The following is a 17,515-nucleotide window of genomic DNA, read 5'->3' as shown; positions in this document are numbered from 1 at the left end:
TGTGCAGCCAGAAGTTTATATAAATAAGCCACGAGGAGCACTCAGGTTTGCACCCAGGTGAAGCAGTTATGTAAGCAAGTCACAAATGTAATGATGCAAACACCAATTCCACGTGGCCCTGTCATGTTACTATTACCTACCGAAATGCGGCTCCACACCATGCGCCCCCTCTTCATCTCCTAATTTTGGCCTGCATGTTATACACACACACACGGCTGTGTACTTCCCCCAGACTGGGGCTTCCAAATCATTTCTGCTGTCCCGGTGATTCATGGTCTTCAAAGCACACGGCAAATATGTAACTTTCAGAATCAGACATCTACTTTGCTGACCTTGTCCCCAGACACATTATAAACCTCCTTCTGAGTCAACAGCACATCCTTCCTTTGCAGCAATTCAGGAAGTCGTGCAGCGCTGGTTATGAAGCTGATTCAGCTGAACACAGGTGATTTTCACATGCCAGCGAGGTTTCAGTCTCACTTCGCCGCACCGAGCGCGTAGTGTACGGTATCAGAGGAGATGAGAGGTTTCTTTCCAGAACGTGTCTGCGTGTGCTTCCCTCCCCAGCACTGAGAGATGCAACAAAACACCAGCATTTCAGACACAGGACATCGTGATAATTCCGTAATTGCTTTATTATTACAATACCATCTCTAAAAGGCTTCTTTAATTTCATATTTTAATTTCATAATTTCATTCCCTACCCCCACGGTTATCAGGTAGAATGAATTCGCCCCTCAAACGCAACACATGGGAAGGAAAACCCTTCAAGCTGCAAAATAACATTGCTCGTGCTGGTTCCTGAGGGCTTACAGCGCTGTGCCCCTCTCTGCAGTATGCTCAGGTTTTTATCCGGAACTGTGCTGACTCACCAAAAATCCCACATTCTCGGAAAATTGCATCCACAAACTATTTTCCATAGTTAAGAGCGTGCAGCGAGTGACCCCACACTGCAAACCACCTCCAGACTTCCTACCGCACGCGTACTTCGTTTCTCTAAACTGCACCTTGGGCGTCCAGGCTGAAGCATCCAGGTTCTCAGGCGCCCCGGTGGCAAGAATTACTCCATGCTCAACTCGGGTTCTGCGCTTTGTGTCTCGAGGCCTGAGCATCTCCCACCGCTTGCCATCAGGCAGGATGATGAGCACTGGCAGCCTGCTCAAGGACCAATCTTGATGATGGGATTTACGGCTTAAGTGAAGGCCGATTCCTGCAGGGACTTGGTGATTTTGGCTGACAACAACCTCATCGCCGCATGTTGTTTTTACGGGAAGCGAGCATAGGACCTGCTCTGCATGGGAAGAATAAAGCAGGTAGAGTAACAAATTCTGCAATTTGGGGGTGTAAGGTCTGTCCTGGAATGGGACCAGCGGGTCTTTCAGGAAAAAGGGAGCCTGACACGCAGCAGGCGTTGCATAAACCCAGCCGTACCCTCCTAGCAGGCTTCCTTCAAACGTGTGTCACGCACAGCCTCTTCCGAGAGCTAATTTCCATTTTTTCCTCTGCACAAGCCCACTCACAGGAAATCTTGCAGGATGCGTATCCCTTTGATACCTGAAGGCTTCGGTGAGTAACGTCGCAGGCAATTCCTCTGCCACCCAGCCTACCACCAGGAGCCTGAGCCAAGGCAGCGCCTGCCTCCCTCGGGCAGGTAGGCAGGCAGCCACCTAGCGCTGCAGGCAGGTGGAAGAACAGCATTTCTGATACACCTCTAGTAGAAACTGAACAAATCGCATTTGTAATCATTAAAACTGACAAAGAAACTAAGGCGGCGTTCTCAGTTGCCTCCGGCAGAGCAGCTGGAAGACCCCGGGAGATGACAGGGAGCCCAGCCACCCTGAGCCAAAATGAGAGCCCGAAGAAGACCACCAAGCTTTCTGCTGGAAATGTCTGCCAAGGCTCCCTGCTGACGGGACCTCTCTGAGTAGGAGGCTCGTGACATTTAAGTTGCAGCCGGATATGAAAATAATAAAAGCATTCACAGATAACAACTTGATGTTTTCCCATTTGCAAAGGCCAAGTTATTGGCTTTCCCCCCCCCCCCATCTTATTCTTGCACAAATCTGCACACATCTACATTACGTGGTGTACAGATGATATCAGAAAAGCTGAAAGCATTAGTCACAGCCAGACAAATGGAAAAATATTCCAGAGCACCGTAGTTTTCAAGCAGCCTATCCCCCAGGTACTACAGGTAGCTGCTGCCGGCTCTGGCAAACGCAGCAGCAAAAAGGATATTGTGCTGGTGGAAGAGAAGCACTTCTGGCCATGCCTTAACTGGTCTGTCATTAAGCAACAAGCAAGCAATTAATAGCATTAATCTTACAACAGAGAGACAAGCGTGTTCAACTTCTTACCAGGAGGAGCTTTTCCCTCTGAACTTTTCCCTACTGCACCGTGTTCCTAGGAAGCTCGGGAAGAATTACACGAAGCAGCAGCAGCTTAGGGTGAGGGGGGAATGAGGAAAAGGAAAAAGCAACGCCACCTCCCATAACAAAATATCATCAAATCAAATACTGAGATACTTAAGGTGTCCTAAGCAAGTTCTGTGAAAACCAAGCACTGAGAGATCAGCCCTTGGCAGGGCGGCGAGCAGCACGAGGCAGGCAGAGCTGCTCTAACAGCACCAGCGCTGCGCAGATGAGGCTGCAGAAGGCAGCTCCCTCCTCGAGCACATGGCTTGTGCCTGCCCTCAGCTGCCCCTGACCCACTGTTTCTCTGGAAGCATCCGAATTACTGCGTTTGCTCTTCCCATTTCGCCTTCAAAAGCTCGTTAGATGCTCTTCTCTTAACGCATGTCAGGGTTGCGTTGCATGCCTAAAGCAACACAACTGCAACAGCTCTCTTACAAATCCAAGGCATCACGGGGGCTGGCAGCGTAACTCAAAGCCAGCCTCCCTCTTCAGTAGTTAGGCAAGGCAAAATTTGTAATTGGGTAAGTAATTGGGCTAGGAAAAAGCCAGCAACCAGCTCTCACCAGGCTGTGCCAGCGAAGCAAGCTGCGGGCACCCCAGCCACCATTTGGACCCCAAAAGCCACGATGGGTCCAGCTTTCAGCACCATGAACACACTCTGGCTGTCCTGCAACATATTCCCAGGGCAGCAAACACAGCAGGGAGAGGGCGACCACCTGGTGATGGAGGGGAGGAACAGCTCCACATGTCAGCGTGATGAATTAACACCTGATTGAACCCATTCCAGCTCTCCAAGGCTTCCCCATGCTACCTTAACTCGCTCTGAGTAAGACACCGTGCCCACACCATCCCCGAGCCCGTAGGGATGAGATGTCTGTAGCTGGGGAAGGAGCTCCAAGCTCTGGATTGTTCTTCGAACACCTCCTCCAGCTGATGGGGGGAGAAAAACAGCCGGCTAAGGGATCCTCTGAAAAAAAGCAGCACACAGCCACAGTCACAGCAAGTCCTCGAGCACACCACGAGCAGAGCAGTGAACTCTGCCGGGAGATGGAAGGCTGCAGAGAGAGCCTTAATTTTATGCTTCACGCCATTTTTATTTAAAGCTGCATGAGGCAACGTGAGAAAAAGGAGCTACATGGCTCTGACTTTCTCGGAGGCCAAAATGAAAAAGCTGTTTCTTCAGCACCGAGATTTCAAGTGCTTATTCATTCCCGCATGTCATCTGTAAGCAAACTACTCCTCCATTCATTACAGGCTGGCAGAATGCAAAGGCGTCGCGCAGAAGTCTTCACTTTTACTATTATAAACGATGCTATTTTTGCCTTGAGCCTCCAGCATCACCAATCACATACCCTTCACACGCATCACCCCCAGCTCCCTCCGCTCAGCTATTGTGCCTTGCGAAGCTGGAGGTGTTTTCCTCCCGCAGCCCTACCTGGGGAGAGCAATCGGCAGCGAGTTGTGACATCTGGCTGCTCTGCCACGGCGCGGCAGCTTCGCAGGGAGTCGCGTGCATGCTCCTTGATGAGGCTCTGCAATTAATAAAGGGCTGCACGTGGCCTGCAAAGCGCTGCTGACAGCGGAGCTGCTGGGATCACCGTCCCACCTGCCTCCCAGCCCCGCAGCTTTCACCATTAATGGCAACTTTCAACACGGAGCAAAAAAAAAAAATGCCACCGCCGCTCACCGTCACACAGCACTCGCCGTCCCCGGCCTCAGCACGCGCTGCGTTTTCTGCCCTCTCATCTGCTTCCACCAGCAGCAAGCCTTCAGCCCTGCTTAAATGCCAGACAAAACATCTTCAAGCTGCCAGCGTGCTCTCCGCTGGCACAGCCGAGGGCGCTCTGCAAAGGTCAGCGGTTTGAAAAAAATCTGTGCGACGTATCAGAAAAGCCGTACGAGCATGTGATGCTTGGAAGCAGAGCCTGATCCATAATTAGATGTTTCGGCAGTTGTTATCCTGGAAAGAGGTCCGCGGTGGCATTTCACAAGTCCAGGACCGGGAAACAAACCCGCACGGCCGTTTTGTTTTCTCGGTGCCTAAAAAAGGCTCGAGCTGAAACAATTCGGAGAGCAGCAGTGGTGCAGGCAGCACAGCACCGGCGAGCAGAGGCAGGGCTGCTTTAGTCGTGTTTAAGAGCCTTGCAGCTCAAACACCCCTGAACACATCTGAAGCATGAGCGAGGTGGAAGCTCCGAGTCAGTGATTTTCTTATTCCAGCCGGGGAATCAGCTGGCAGGCAGAGGGAAGCGGTGACAGTGTCCAGCAGACTCTGCCAGCTTCGATTTGGGAGAAACGCCCCAGTCTGAGCTCCCCTCCGTGCAGCTTCCCTGTGCACAAAGCCATCTCCACACCAGTTAGTCAGCAAAATTAACGTCTTGGAGGTGGCAGAATGGTTAAAAAAAGGGGGGGGAGTGGAACTAAGATGTTAAATCACTTAAATTTACCAAGACAGAAAGTGGACTGACTAACCCGGGTGTTAGCAACAACTAGCAAGTGGACGAAAGCAAACGAGCCAGCAGAGATGATGGAAAGGCAGCCGTGCAAGAAAACAGTAAAAAAAAAAAAAAAAAAAAAAAAACCCACGAAGAAAGCAAATACCGAGCATTCTGCCTCTTTCAAAATAAAAGTCAGTCACGATCTCACGACAGTTGCAAAACACTACACGCACCTTTCTGCTGTGAAACATTTCCACTGTGAGATATTAGGAAAAAACAGCGTAGTTCAAGAGAAATAGACCTATGTTCGATTTAATTATTTTAAGAGAAAAAAGTTTGTAGCACAAGAGTGCTTTCAGCACAACTCCATCTGAGCCTTTTCCTTGCTGAAGCCGCCTATGCACGTGTCTAAATCAGCTAACAGCATCATTATTCCCATATAAAATTAAATATGGAATTATTGCCGTGATTTCCTCTTGCTGTAGAGATCTGTACTCATCCGGAGCTCAGGAATCCGAGCAAGGCATCACAAGCAGAGTGCTTCACGCCATCCAGTCTCAGCCTTCTGAAGACTGACGTTTGCCTAGATGATGTCCAGCTGGCCAAAACCAAACATCTACCAAGATGCTGCTCGGTGCATCCTGCTGCACACCAATGCTGACAGCGTGCTGGGTGCCCCAGGGCCAAGAGAAATGGTCACCCCATTTCCCAGCCTGATTTATGCTCCTATTTACTCTCCAGTGACCAGGGCAATGGAAGGGGCGAGCACACCTTGGTTTAACACGCAGCTGGCTTTACTCAGCAGTTGGGAAGCTGCACTCCCTCTGTAATTAGCTGCCCTTCGCCGAGCATCGCTCACCATACAGCCGACACCACACCAAAGCCCAGTTGGCTTACAGGTACGTCAGACACCCAGACCCAACATTAGGCTTCCTGGGCCTCCGGCATTGCAAGGCCACAGAAAAGCACAGCCCGGAGCCAAACACATGCCTAAAGAATAATTTTCCCCAGTTCGTACAGGAGGAGCCTGGACAGACACGTGGCCAGGCCGCAGCATCACACACACTAACGAGCAGGAGCTGACCCGTACCCACTGGAAAGCTGGTATTTGAAACCCAAATCGGCCCCATGTTCTCCTTCCACACACAAAAAACGCCAAATTACAGATTTAGCAACCAAAGGAGAGTTAAGATAGGCACACACGCACACGTATAAACACATATGCACGCATGAATACACAACCCTACATCCCTGAGCCAACTCAAACCCAAACCAGCCTTGTTGCTGTCTAACAGCACCGTGTACTCCTGAAGTGTCACCTTCTGCCAAAAATCCAGGCTGGGCACAGCTTTCTCTCAGGAGAAGAATGGCACAAGAGCATAAACAACGCCAGCTGACTTTACAATGAAAGCACGACGGGTGCTCAGGCTCTGCGCACCAACACAGGTACGGGCAGCCTGCTGCCAAGCCAGCCACGGTGCAGTCATCACCATCATCATCATCATCTTCTCATGGCTTTGCTGGCATCACAAGATCCGTCTCTGATGTAGGAATAAACAAAGTACACCGGGAAATATTAAAAAAAATACTTTAATTCTCAAACCTCAAGCTTTAAGGGGAGAAAAGATGCTCTGCGCAGATTATGTGTGAAGCTTGACCAAAACATGTAAATAGCCTTATGAATATTTAGCTTACAACTAAAGAGAGGAGGAGGAAGGGGAAGGGGAGACATCTACTCCAAAAACTTGGCACAAGATGAAGGATCCTGTACTAAAAAAACAGAGAGCTTGTCAAATCCCTACTTCAGGCTGAGAACAAGCCACACTTTCCTTTCTGGCAAGGAAAATGAACTGCAAGTGGACAGCTTTCTCATCAAATAGACATGGACTGTATCACTCAAAGTGTTTATAGCTACAAATCATACATGGGCCTGCCCTTTCAGGCTTACGCATGCCTGCAGGAGGCTGGCATATGCATCAGGACCAACAGATTGGTTTTTAAAGGACAAACAACTTTTCGGAAAGTTAAATAGGAAACAGTTGGTTCGATAGCAGCTGGCTTCTCAGAACGGGTGGAATAACATCAAAAACCTTCATCGGGAACGGTGCTTCTAAGAATTTTCCCCCCATCCCTCCACCAGCAGGTTTTGTTTTTATTTAGGCACAGATTAAGAGAATTAAAAAATAAGTCATTATTGTAAGCTTTAGGAATATTCCTAATATTTCTAATGCCATTTGTTCCATCAAGCCTGCGCAACTACTCCGGTCTCCTTGGTGCCAAATCCACCGGTAGGGGAGCTCTGAGGCATTGGCACAGTGATCCAAGCCGGAGAAGGAAGATGCTTCCAGAAAGCCTGAACAGACTTTTTTTTTTTTCCCCTTTTAATTAAAATCAGTGCATTCTTTCAGGAGAAGCTGCTGTAGTCTCAGCGAACTGGCAGCCTTTATCCCAGCCTCCGATTCGCGCTGACAAACAGCTGGACGTGCATCGGTTCAGGCTCTTCAGCAGCTCCCTCAAGCCTCTCCCCGAGAACCCAGACACAGAAAGAAGCCTGTGTCTGAAGCATCAGGCTGCAGCTACCCTGCAAGAGGGGGAAAAGCATTGCTTTACATCTGACTCCATCACTTACACACATTTCTTCAGCGTGCCTTGATCACCAAGACATTTCATCGCGTTAAATCATTGCTGCTCTAAGTTTCCACGTGTCTCCCTGCTTCATTTTGCTCCTTTTCTGCTTGACTTTTTATCGGCGAACCGTGGACGGCTTTCAAGGATCAAGCTGCTCCAGCAAAGCGGCATCACTTCATTAGGCACTGCCATGCCAACGCCAAGCTGCAGGCTGCCACGGAGCTCACGTGCCGAGCGACACAGCCGGTGCCACTCTGCCACCACCACAGCGTGGCCAGGGGGCACAGCAACACTGCACGCACTACACACTGGTTACTACTGATAGTAAGCGTGCATTTGTTTTTCCATTCAATTATAATTAAAAAAAACAGTATCAGTGACTGGAGTACCTGTAACACGCTGTCATCCTTGCAGTAAAACTCCGGTTTTCTGGCGTCTCATTGAACACATACAGTCACTACATTTCCTGAAAAATTCAGCTCTAAGCTGTCTTTAAAAGCTGCAGAGTTATTTACCAGGTCTCTCACCGTCCATTTCTGGAAGCATTCAGCACCTGGTTTGCACAAGCAGAGTTCTTCAAGCAAATGGCTTCGTAGGAAGTTTCTTCCATCGGATTGCTGGAACCCTCTAAAGATTAAGTAACTGTTACCTAATTACTTTGATCAACTATCCCAAAACATCCCATTCTTCTTTTTAATGGTATCCATGTTCTCCCTGACAAAAGCAAACAGTAGCTTTGCTTTGCAGAGTTAGCGGCAGAAAAAGGGAGCGGGGGAAAGTAAGATCTCAGCTCACCCCATGGTCCACAGAGAGGTGGAGAGCACGAAGCAGGCACAGCCCTAAGCTGCTGCAGGCACTGTCCTGAGCTTGGTGGCATCTGCTTTTTGTAATTCAAACAACCTGAGCAATTGGGGTACAACCAGAAAGGTACTCGGCTTGCTCATAGTTATAAAAGTGACCATGTTTGTTCTAGTAACTAACCACAAATGCACCTAAAAACACTCTCCTCTTAAGACTGTTGCCATATAGTTTATATCTTTAAGATGTATTGTAATTCCAGAAACTACAAAAAGAGCAGTGCGGAGAGGAGAGGTGGCGGAGCGTGCCCAAGGTGTAACCTGAACTGCCGCAGCTCTGCTGTCCCACCAAGCACACGCATCCCGCGGCTCTCTTTTGGACTCAGCCCCTTTGCAGCTGCAAAATTAGCAACCTCTGGCCTACTTTGGGGCATGTTAGAGTCCAACCGTATTTACGCTGACAGAGACAAGCAAAGGTTGTGACGACTTATTGACGCAAGAGCTATTTCATGCCCCATGCCAGACATTAATCAGTGGAGGAGGAGGAATTCTCTTTAAGCACCCGGCGAGAAAGTGATTTGGTCAACTGCTAAAAAAAACAAGCTGAGGTCTTGCGTGACAAACGCAACTGAAAAAGAGTTAAAAGCAAAACTCTTACACAGCTGCCTGGTGAGAAAGCCAGTGTAAGACAGCAGAACCCAGTGACTGGACAGAAACATTATGCAAACCCCTTCTCATGGGAAAAAAAACAATGTAAGATTAATTCAGAGTCTTCCTGATCCTCTGTCAATATAAACTGATGCTGTTTCCTCAGATCACCTCAAATATATTTTGGTGGAGGCAGAGGTAACAATTAAAAGTATACTGACCCTGTGAGGGTTCTACCTGCTGCAATTTGGGATGCTAAGAAGCAAAACAAAGGATCCCATGATCTATTTGAAGCAGCTACTGCACAGAGCCACGTTTTACAGGGAAAAAAAAGCCAGAATCTTGAAGGCAGACTGAATGAGCAGCATCACCCCTACCTGCCAAGAAGCCTTCATGATAAACCTGTCAAGAGTTACGAGCCTGCAGAACAGGCCTTCCACCTGCTGGAAAGAAAAAAAAAATCTAATGCTAATCAGATACTTGCTGTCAGCAGGGAACAGATGCCTAAGCCCTTCTTCTTGCTTTGCTGAGCTGCAAGGATTGCATGCCTTCTCCTGGCAAAGGTTGTACGAGACCAGGGACACCTTGCTCAGAACAAAGTATTTGGAAGTTTTGGACTTTCTCCTGAAGTGACAGTCAAGGATGGACTTGGATGGACTAATAGAGTTTGGTTTAAGGGCTCTGGACTTTCTATTGTTCTGGGCTATTTTTTCACCAGGGAAGAGAAAGACAATCAGCTTGGTCTAGCTCAGGCTTTTACCTTGCTCCACAAGAGCAGCTCAGGCATTTTATAGAGCAGAAGCACGCTACCACGGAAAAGTTTTAAGCTAAGATGCTTCTTTTCATATCCAGCATAAAAAAAGGTCACAGTTAAAGGAGTGAAAAAGTCTGTTCGTCCTTAAATTGCATGATTTAAACAAACAGAATTTTTAAAATCTATCTCAAAGGATCATCTTTGTGCTTTTTTTAGTTTAAGTGCATCTCATTGAGCTGTAAGGTTTCTCTGCGTGAAGAATTGTCAACTGATCAAAAAAACTGGACCAACTTTACAGCAGTAAAAAGAAAAATGCTGTCCTCTCATCTCTCAGCAAGCAAGGCAACTGAGGGTGGCATTACCGATCCCAGCAGCACCCGGCCTGACTGGCTGGATATCTAAAGAGACCACATTTACAAATAACTGCATTGATCTTGGTCTATTGATTAGAAAGTGAAACCTGAGAGCAAACAGTCATTACACAGTAGTTCATGGACAGCAATACCATAAAAAAAAAAAATCAACATAGACAATGCAACGAGTCAACTGCTTAGACAGGCATCGAGCCCCACACCCCCTCACCCCAAGGCTCACACATCTTGTGATTACACAAAGCCTGACGGGGTTACATGCCTACAGCAGCAGCCTTTCAGGACAAAATGGTTACCTGAAGCCAAGGCTAGCAGTTCAAAGCTCACAGACTAGACCTCACTCCGATTACAATTTTCCCTGTAAAGCTATTTATGTGGTTTGGCAACACAGCAGCTACAAACAGAATGAGTACATAGATTCTTGAATAGTGAAAGGGTAAGGATTGATTTTTTTTTTTTTTAAATGATTTCTTTGAATCCATCTGTCACTCCTCCAACATCCTGATCCCAGCCCTACCACAGACTGCAGCTGCAGCGCTGAGATTTTCCACAAATTCTCTCCATTGCAAGCAACTCTACCTTGCCCGTGGTCAGGAGCATCCAGCGGAGGAGTCGGTGGCACTGCTAAAATCCTCAGCTGAACGGATGGCAGAAACAGGGCTGAGAAATTCAGATTTACCACTCCCGAAGAGATCTCAGGAGGGTAATTAGCAGCTCAAAAGGGTAATTAGCAGCACTGCCACAGGCTTGCCCAGGTGCCTTCCCCAGGCCCCGCACGCTGGCCAGGCGCAGCCATCCTCATGGAGGGCACCAAGGCCTCACACCTCCAGCCTGCAGGACAGCTCTGATGGAGCCACAGCAGAGGTACAGGGGCTGGAAATAAATACTGGACAGGCCCAGTTTGCTCTGTGGGTTCCCTGCCAGAGCCTCTCTGCCCCTTCAGCCAGGCAGCGGCCACGGTATGAGGCCCACAGGCTGCCATCTGCCTCCCAGGGCGCTGCTGAACCATGCCGTGCTCTGAAGGGCTCTTCCAGGCTACCTAGCTGGGTTTTAAGCATTAAAAATTAAGCTGGAATCATGCTTGAAATTCAAGACGAATCCCTAAATAGTCACAGTCAGCACACTTCTTTTTTTTTTTTTTGTTTGAAAGAAGACATTAAGTAATCTTGATCTAGTTCAGTTTGAAATAGATTACAAGGAGACAGGAGCATCTCAAAAAAAAAAGCCCGTATGAATATTTTCCTGTAGGTAATTCAGATTGCAGTAGCTGCAAAGTTTAATATCAGCTTCATCCTTTTGAAAGGCTGAAAATGTGCTTCAACATTTCAGAACATCCATCTATCAAGCACCATTGAGCCAAACCATGACAGCACCACGAGTCTGTCAAGGACTTCGAAGCAAACAAGGGGGCACTGCCTGGAAAGCATCTGGTTTTCCCAGTAGTTTTCTCAGTAACTGATGAAACAACAGCATTTTATTTAGTTATAAAAACAAAATTATGTAAAGATCTCCTGATATACTAATATTATTGTTCTTAGAGGAAGAATTACTTGTATATCCCATCTCTCACTGATCCACAAGTCAACTTGCATGAAGTCACTGCAGCACGGCCCCTGCCCAGCCAGCAGCGTACCGGAACGTGCCAATGGACAAAGAAAAAGACAACAAGTACCGCAGCTCAAGAAAAGAACAAAAAGGAGGAACAGGAATAGGAGATGCAATGGCCAACATACTGCACAGCCGGTTTTTCTTCACCCTTCTCCCTCCCAACCGACACGAAAACCTTCTTAAAGAAAAAAAAAAATCTTTTGAGCAAGAGCTCTCACAAAACAAAACAATATTTTTCTGTTGAAGTTACCTATCAAAGCACAGGTAATCAGATGGCCAAATTCCTGTGCTTAAAGGATGAAAAATGCCACGTATGGCTGACATCCATCCGCAAATAAGTGGATTTTCTGCCCCTGCTCTTGAATCACTTTCAGAGTCACAAGAGTGACTGAAATGTTCCTTCAGGATCAGCACTGGCCTAATTGATCTGACCACAGCACAGGCACAAAGACAAGCCTCATCGATGCGAGAGCCTGGCGCTAAGACAAGCTGAATAATTTAAGATAAATACTGAGAACACACTCCTTGGTACAGCCCAGTAACAAACCTAATTTAAGGAAGCATACATGAGAAGATATGGGTCAAACGAAGGCTGACCAAAAGTGAAGCAGAAGCACGGTAAGCAGACAGGAAAAAAAAGTCTGTCTGCTTCCCAAGTGAGACACTAGGGGCTAAGGACTATCTTAAATAGTATCATCTGACTTTAAAAGAGAAGCCTCTTTTCTATCCTTTTCTCATCCTATGCCTCATTCAAAATAATTCAGTTATCTCCCTCTCAGCTGCTTCTCATCCTTACACCGCAGGATACATCACAGGCTAAAACACTACTTTAGAAGCAGGCTTTTAAAGAATTCCAAAGTGCAAGGACTGCATCTAAAGGAAAAATAGAAGCGAGAGGAACACACTTAGCAGGGACACTGACCTAGAAGGAACTTCAGCTTGAACCCCAAGTTGAAGCACAAAACAATTCTTTTCTTTGGAGGGTACAATAAAAACCTGGCACAGAAGGTCTCAGCTATTTGAAGCTCCAGCAAGCAAAAGCTTCACAGGTTCCAGGGTAGCAGTCTGAAAGCTGCCATGGTCCTCAAAACGAGACTGCTCTCCTTAGAGGAAATCCAGCTCAGCTCACACATACATATGAATACGTGGAGGAGTATTTCTTCACTCATAAACTGAAGAAAGAAAATTAAGTGCCCGGTTCTGGTCTTGCAAAGGTTTTCAGCTCTCCCAACCAAAGCTTTTTGGTGCAGGCTGGCATCACCTCCCTGAAAAGAACAGTGTCTGTGGATCAAACACGTGTTGCTTGGACCACAGGACTCCTCGTGAGCTCTAACACAGTTTGTACAGCTCAGTTTGTGAGCTCCCACCATGCAGCAGCCATCACAGCAGCTAAATGATCAACAGAGCCTTTCTGCTTTGCAGTTTGGTGAAACGGGGACTTTTCTCCGAGTCACATCCTATACAACAATAAATCACACTGCTTTTCACATGAATGACAACCAAGCCCAGAGAGACACATTCTAAGGATCAAGAAACAGCCACTTCTTTCGCATAATGAGAAGTCTAATCTTCCACTGCTATGCCTTTCAAATTTTCTTCCAGAGTTGACAACTTTCCTGTAACAGGAGATTTTACAGAACACCTCCTACCTCCAGTCACTGTCAAAATAGCATGCAGTCCTTAAAGAAACTTCTCCATATGCTGTAGTTTAAGATAGCTGCCAAAGCCTTTTCTTGGGCAGATAAAATACCACCAGGATAGCCACAGTTACCAGTCCATTCCTAAAAAGCAACCTAGGACACTTGACCCAAGCAACAGAAAGGTTCTCTTAACATGGACTTTATCAACAATGCATTTAGAGAGGAAAAAGCTGAGAAGTACCACATCAGAAGAGAAGTCAGGATGCCAGCTTTGACTACGACCGACAACTCTCAAACAAATGCAAGGGAAAATTAAGTTACCAGTCAGGTCCGAAGTGGTGGCATCTTCAAGGTGAGGTCCTTAGGTCACAACATTTCTCATCACCCTCATGACCATGCTCCCATGCAGCTTATTTTGCCCCACGTGGAAGAGAGGCAGCAATGAGTACCTCTTACTGGCAGATCTTGTTGCTGAGCTTATTTCTCAACCAACCTCAAAGCCTACTCACCTATGCTCACTATAACTTGTGTTTTACTTGTAAGTAGGAGCCTGAGTGCCCAATCTAGAATAATCCCATTGTAGTAATGGAGCACCAGACAAGCAGGGGCAAGCAGGGACAGGCTGTGTCCAAATCTTCTTCCAGCCAGCAGCCACCAAGTATCAACTGTGCTAAAGGAGAACTGGAAATTACTCCTGTAGCCCTTATGTTTATTGAAAGAATGCTCTTGCCCCCAGATAACTTACAGAAACAGACTCATTACTGCCAGAAAGTAGGTCAGTGTCATTTAAAGCCAGCTTGAAATGCATCTCCACAGAAACTTCTTAATCTTTAAAAAGAGAACGCATCAAATATTTATTCAATGGTGCAAAATGTTTGAGAGACTAACAGGGAAAGCTCTTATGTATAGTGCATGAAATGGCTTTCCATGCCTCGTTGAGCCATGGAATATGAAAGGAGGGTGGCTCCTTACACTTGGCAGATAAAATGCCATACAAAAGTATTTCTCAGCCTAGCGAATCACAGCACATGACTTGCTACCTCATTTTGCCTCGTGTTGTGTGATCATGAAGCTTTCTGCCTTCTCAGGTCTCTCCTCCTGCTTTTAATGATCCTGCTGCAGATTTTTCCATATTAGATAGGCAACTCATTCTTAAATTTCAATATTCCTAATTATCAAACATTCAGCACTTCAAAATGTAAATAAAATTTGCATCTCCGCAAGAGTAGCTCTGAAGAAAGAATATAGCATTTGCATTCAGACTGGCTAATTCCTGTAAGATAACATTTCATAAACAAAATGCTTCATTGAACATGGAGATTTTCAGTTTTTACAAAGGACTGTGAACTTTAAACAAATACAAATCAGTTGAGTGATTAACTTTAAGTGTTTTGTTGTGTGTTTTTTTTTTTTAACTGATCTTTATGTATAACTGGTATCAGTAGAACAATCTTTACTGATTAAAGAACTAAGTGACAGCAAAACTTAAGCCACTGAAAATTGAGGGGGGGAAGGGGTCATCAGGAAATCATTTAAGGTCAACAGGAGAAAAAAACACAAAACCACACACACACGCAAGTCAGCCTGGGTAAGATGAGTGGCATCAGCAGCACGGGTTACGTGAGGTAAGTTCAAGTTGTGGGCAGCACTCGCAGGTTAAGAAGTGAAACTAAACATGCTTGCCCCTGCCCCCACCAAGCTTTGTCATAATCCTACATGTTATCTTAATTAGCCTAATTTTCTTAATTATACTTCGCAGCAACTCCATCTTTTATAGCACAATTTATTTTTTATTTTTTAGCTTTATTCCAGCACAGGAAGAAGCAGGAACTCCTCTGCCAAAAGCCAAGGGGCGTGCAATGCCTCTGCGCTTTGTCTTGACAAGGTCTATGCCGTCTCTTCCTCTTCCTCCTGCCACCCCAGGTCTGATTCCAGTCCCAAATAAAGGGGCACAGAAGGCTTCCCCCCCCCCCAAAAAAAAAACACAGTAGTGATGGGGGGGTGGGGGGGGGAGAACAAAAGCAAGTAATTTACTTCAGACTACAAATTCTGTATTTTTAACCCCATTCAGTGAGAAGCCTTCAGCATGCAACTTTCCTTCACTCTTCAAAGCTCTCCTGTGAAGAAAAAAAGCACTTCCATTCATCTACACTGCACCAATTTTATGGCTCTGTTCCTAAAAAATCCCATTAGTGATAGGTTTGGAGAAGATTAGAGAAGAAAGCTTGTACCCACTGAAGCAAAGTTTAATAGGCTCTCGAGTTAAGCCAGAGCATTCCCTTAAACAATGCACATCATTAGCAATAATTACCTGTAGCCATATAATCAAAATAGCGATCATAACTGACATGAGAAGCCCAGATGTCATCTTTGGCAAGGCTCGGAAACTGTTTCCACCAAATGTTATAAAACTGACTCCAAAAGAGAAGCCAGCATTAAGAATACCACAGCATGAGCCAGAGGTGGAAAGTCATCGTGAAACACCACAGAATGGGAACCGTGGAGATGGAAGCAAAATGAGAACCCCGAGCCTAGGAAGGGCACAGGTACAGAATTCCTAGACTGTGTTTGATGAGACCTGAAACTTTGCAGAAATTAATACCATTTGTAAATATTTTCATACAAAGCCCACGTCTAACACAACGTTCTGTAAACACACCACAAAATCACTTCCTTGGCTTTTTATTTTTACTTTTATGGAAGTTTTTCACCCTTTAAGCAATGTCCAGTTGATGATGGTCCTTGACTTTCTCTCCCAAGACCTTACTTCAAGGGTTACTGCCTTCTACCCAACGCTGATACAGAAGTCACAGCTTCCAGTCATATCGAGCCAACCCACACCTCATCCAAAGCCTTTCTGTGACACTGGGACAAGCAGGTTTAGGAGCAGCAGCTCAGGAGCACACATGTATGTCCACAGCCACCCAGTTGGGCATCGATTAGACCATCAATCCCAGAAGGAGCCACTCAAACATTTGTTTGAGCAGGAGACTCACACAGATTTATAACACCGCAAGAACTCTTCTTGCATGAGGAGCTTCTTGCTTTCTTGCATTAGCACTTCTTATATGGCTCCCTGTTACATTGTCAGTACAGAATTTGGGCAAAAGAACGAGCACCAAACAAGGGGCAAGATAAACAAGAAAGCTCCATTTGAATTAAAGGAAAACAAGACAGAAACAGAAGACAAGACATGTGCTTCCACTACCCCTGTACCAACAGAGCAGCCCAGCTCAGAATGACATCTCCCTTTCTAGAATACCTGGAGAGATGCTCTATAAATAGAGCTCTATTAAATTAGGTTTGTCTACTGTTTTTTTTTTTTTAACATAAGCACATGCTCAATCCATCCCAGTACTGTGAGGAAAAAAGCCACTAGCTCCCCAGTGTTTCTCAGATTTGAGGGAGGAACACATTCAAGTAAGAGCTATCCACAAAACTGAAGAACCGACCTCTTGAAAGACCCTGCATTGCAGAAAATGCATCACAGACAAATACCTACAGGCAGAACATCACTCGTAGGCATGTACCTGGTTTCCCAACTCCCCACTGTACCAGAAGCAAGTCTCAAAAATCTAAGAGACTGCTATATTACAGATTTTTTTCTCTTTTTTTGATAAGGCTGATCATTTCAGAGACTTGTAAACTCATTTCAGTTTTTATTGCAAGGGTCAAGTTTTCAAGACTGCTGCCTGTAACCTCCAGCATCCCTATTTACTGCCGTGCTTCTTGCTCCCAGCCTCAGAAGCCACTAACAGACTGCCAGAAATCATTCTGAAGCACACAAAATCCGTCCCCCACAAATACACAACGCCCTAAATCTAAGGAGATGTGGACTTCAGTCTTGTTTGACTATTAACCTAAAACCAATTAAACAGAAGTCACAAAAGTAACCTGTCAAAAGCACAGATAACTAATTTCATGGGCCTCATCATTACTGAGTTAGTTACTTCCAGCAGTCATTACTTCCAACCATAAACTGAAATGGCCAAAGCAGGAGCATCAGCACGCTATAAAAACTCACCTTCCAACGCTCAAACCCACAAATGACTGCCTCACACAGATACCTGAAACACTAAATACACGTTTAACAAAACTGTAAGCAAGGAGGAGGTAACTGAGCACCAACACGGCCCCTTGACAGAGAGAAACGTGCAGTCTTGTAGGGATGAATCACGTGTCTTAAATTACAAACACATTAGGGATCATCCCACAGC

At 46.1% G+C, this 17,515-nt stretch overlaps 1 protein-coding gene across 20 annotated transcripts in view; it reads right to left on the bottom strand.

Moving 5' to 3' along the window:
• HDAC4 (histone deacetylase 4) overlaps nt 1–17,515 on the bottom strand; it is a 231,884-nt gene that overhangs the window by 191,288 nt on the left and 23,081 nt on the right. The window lies entirely within an intron of this gene.

The sequence above is a fragment of the Anas acuta genome, chromosome 6, assembly GCF_963932015.1.
Source record: "Anas acuta chromosome 6, bAnaAcu1.1, whole genome shotgun sequence".
NCBI classification, from domain to species: domain Eukaryota; kingdom Metazoa; phylum Chordata; class Aves; order Anseriformes; family Anatidae; genus Anas; species Anas acuta.
The sequence above is the reverse complement of the archived record's forward strand: the minus strand, read 5'-3'. Positions and strand labels throughout refer to the sequence as shown.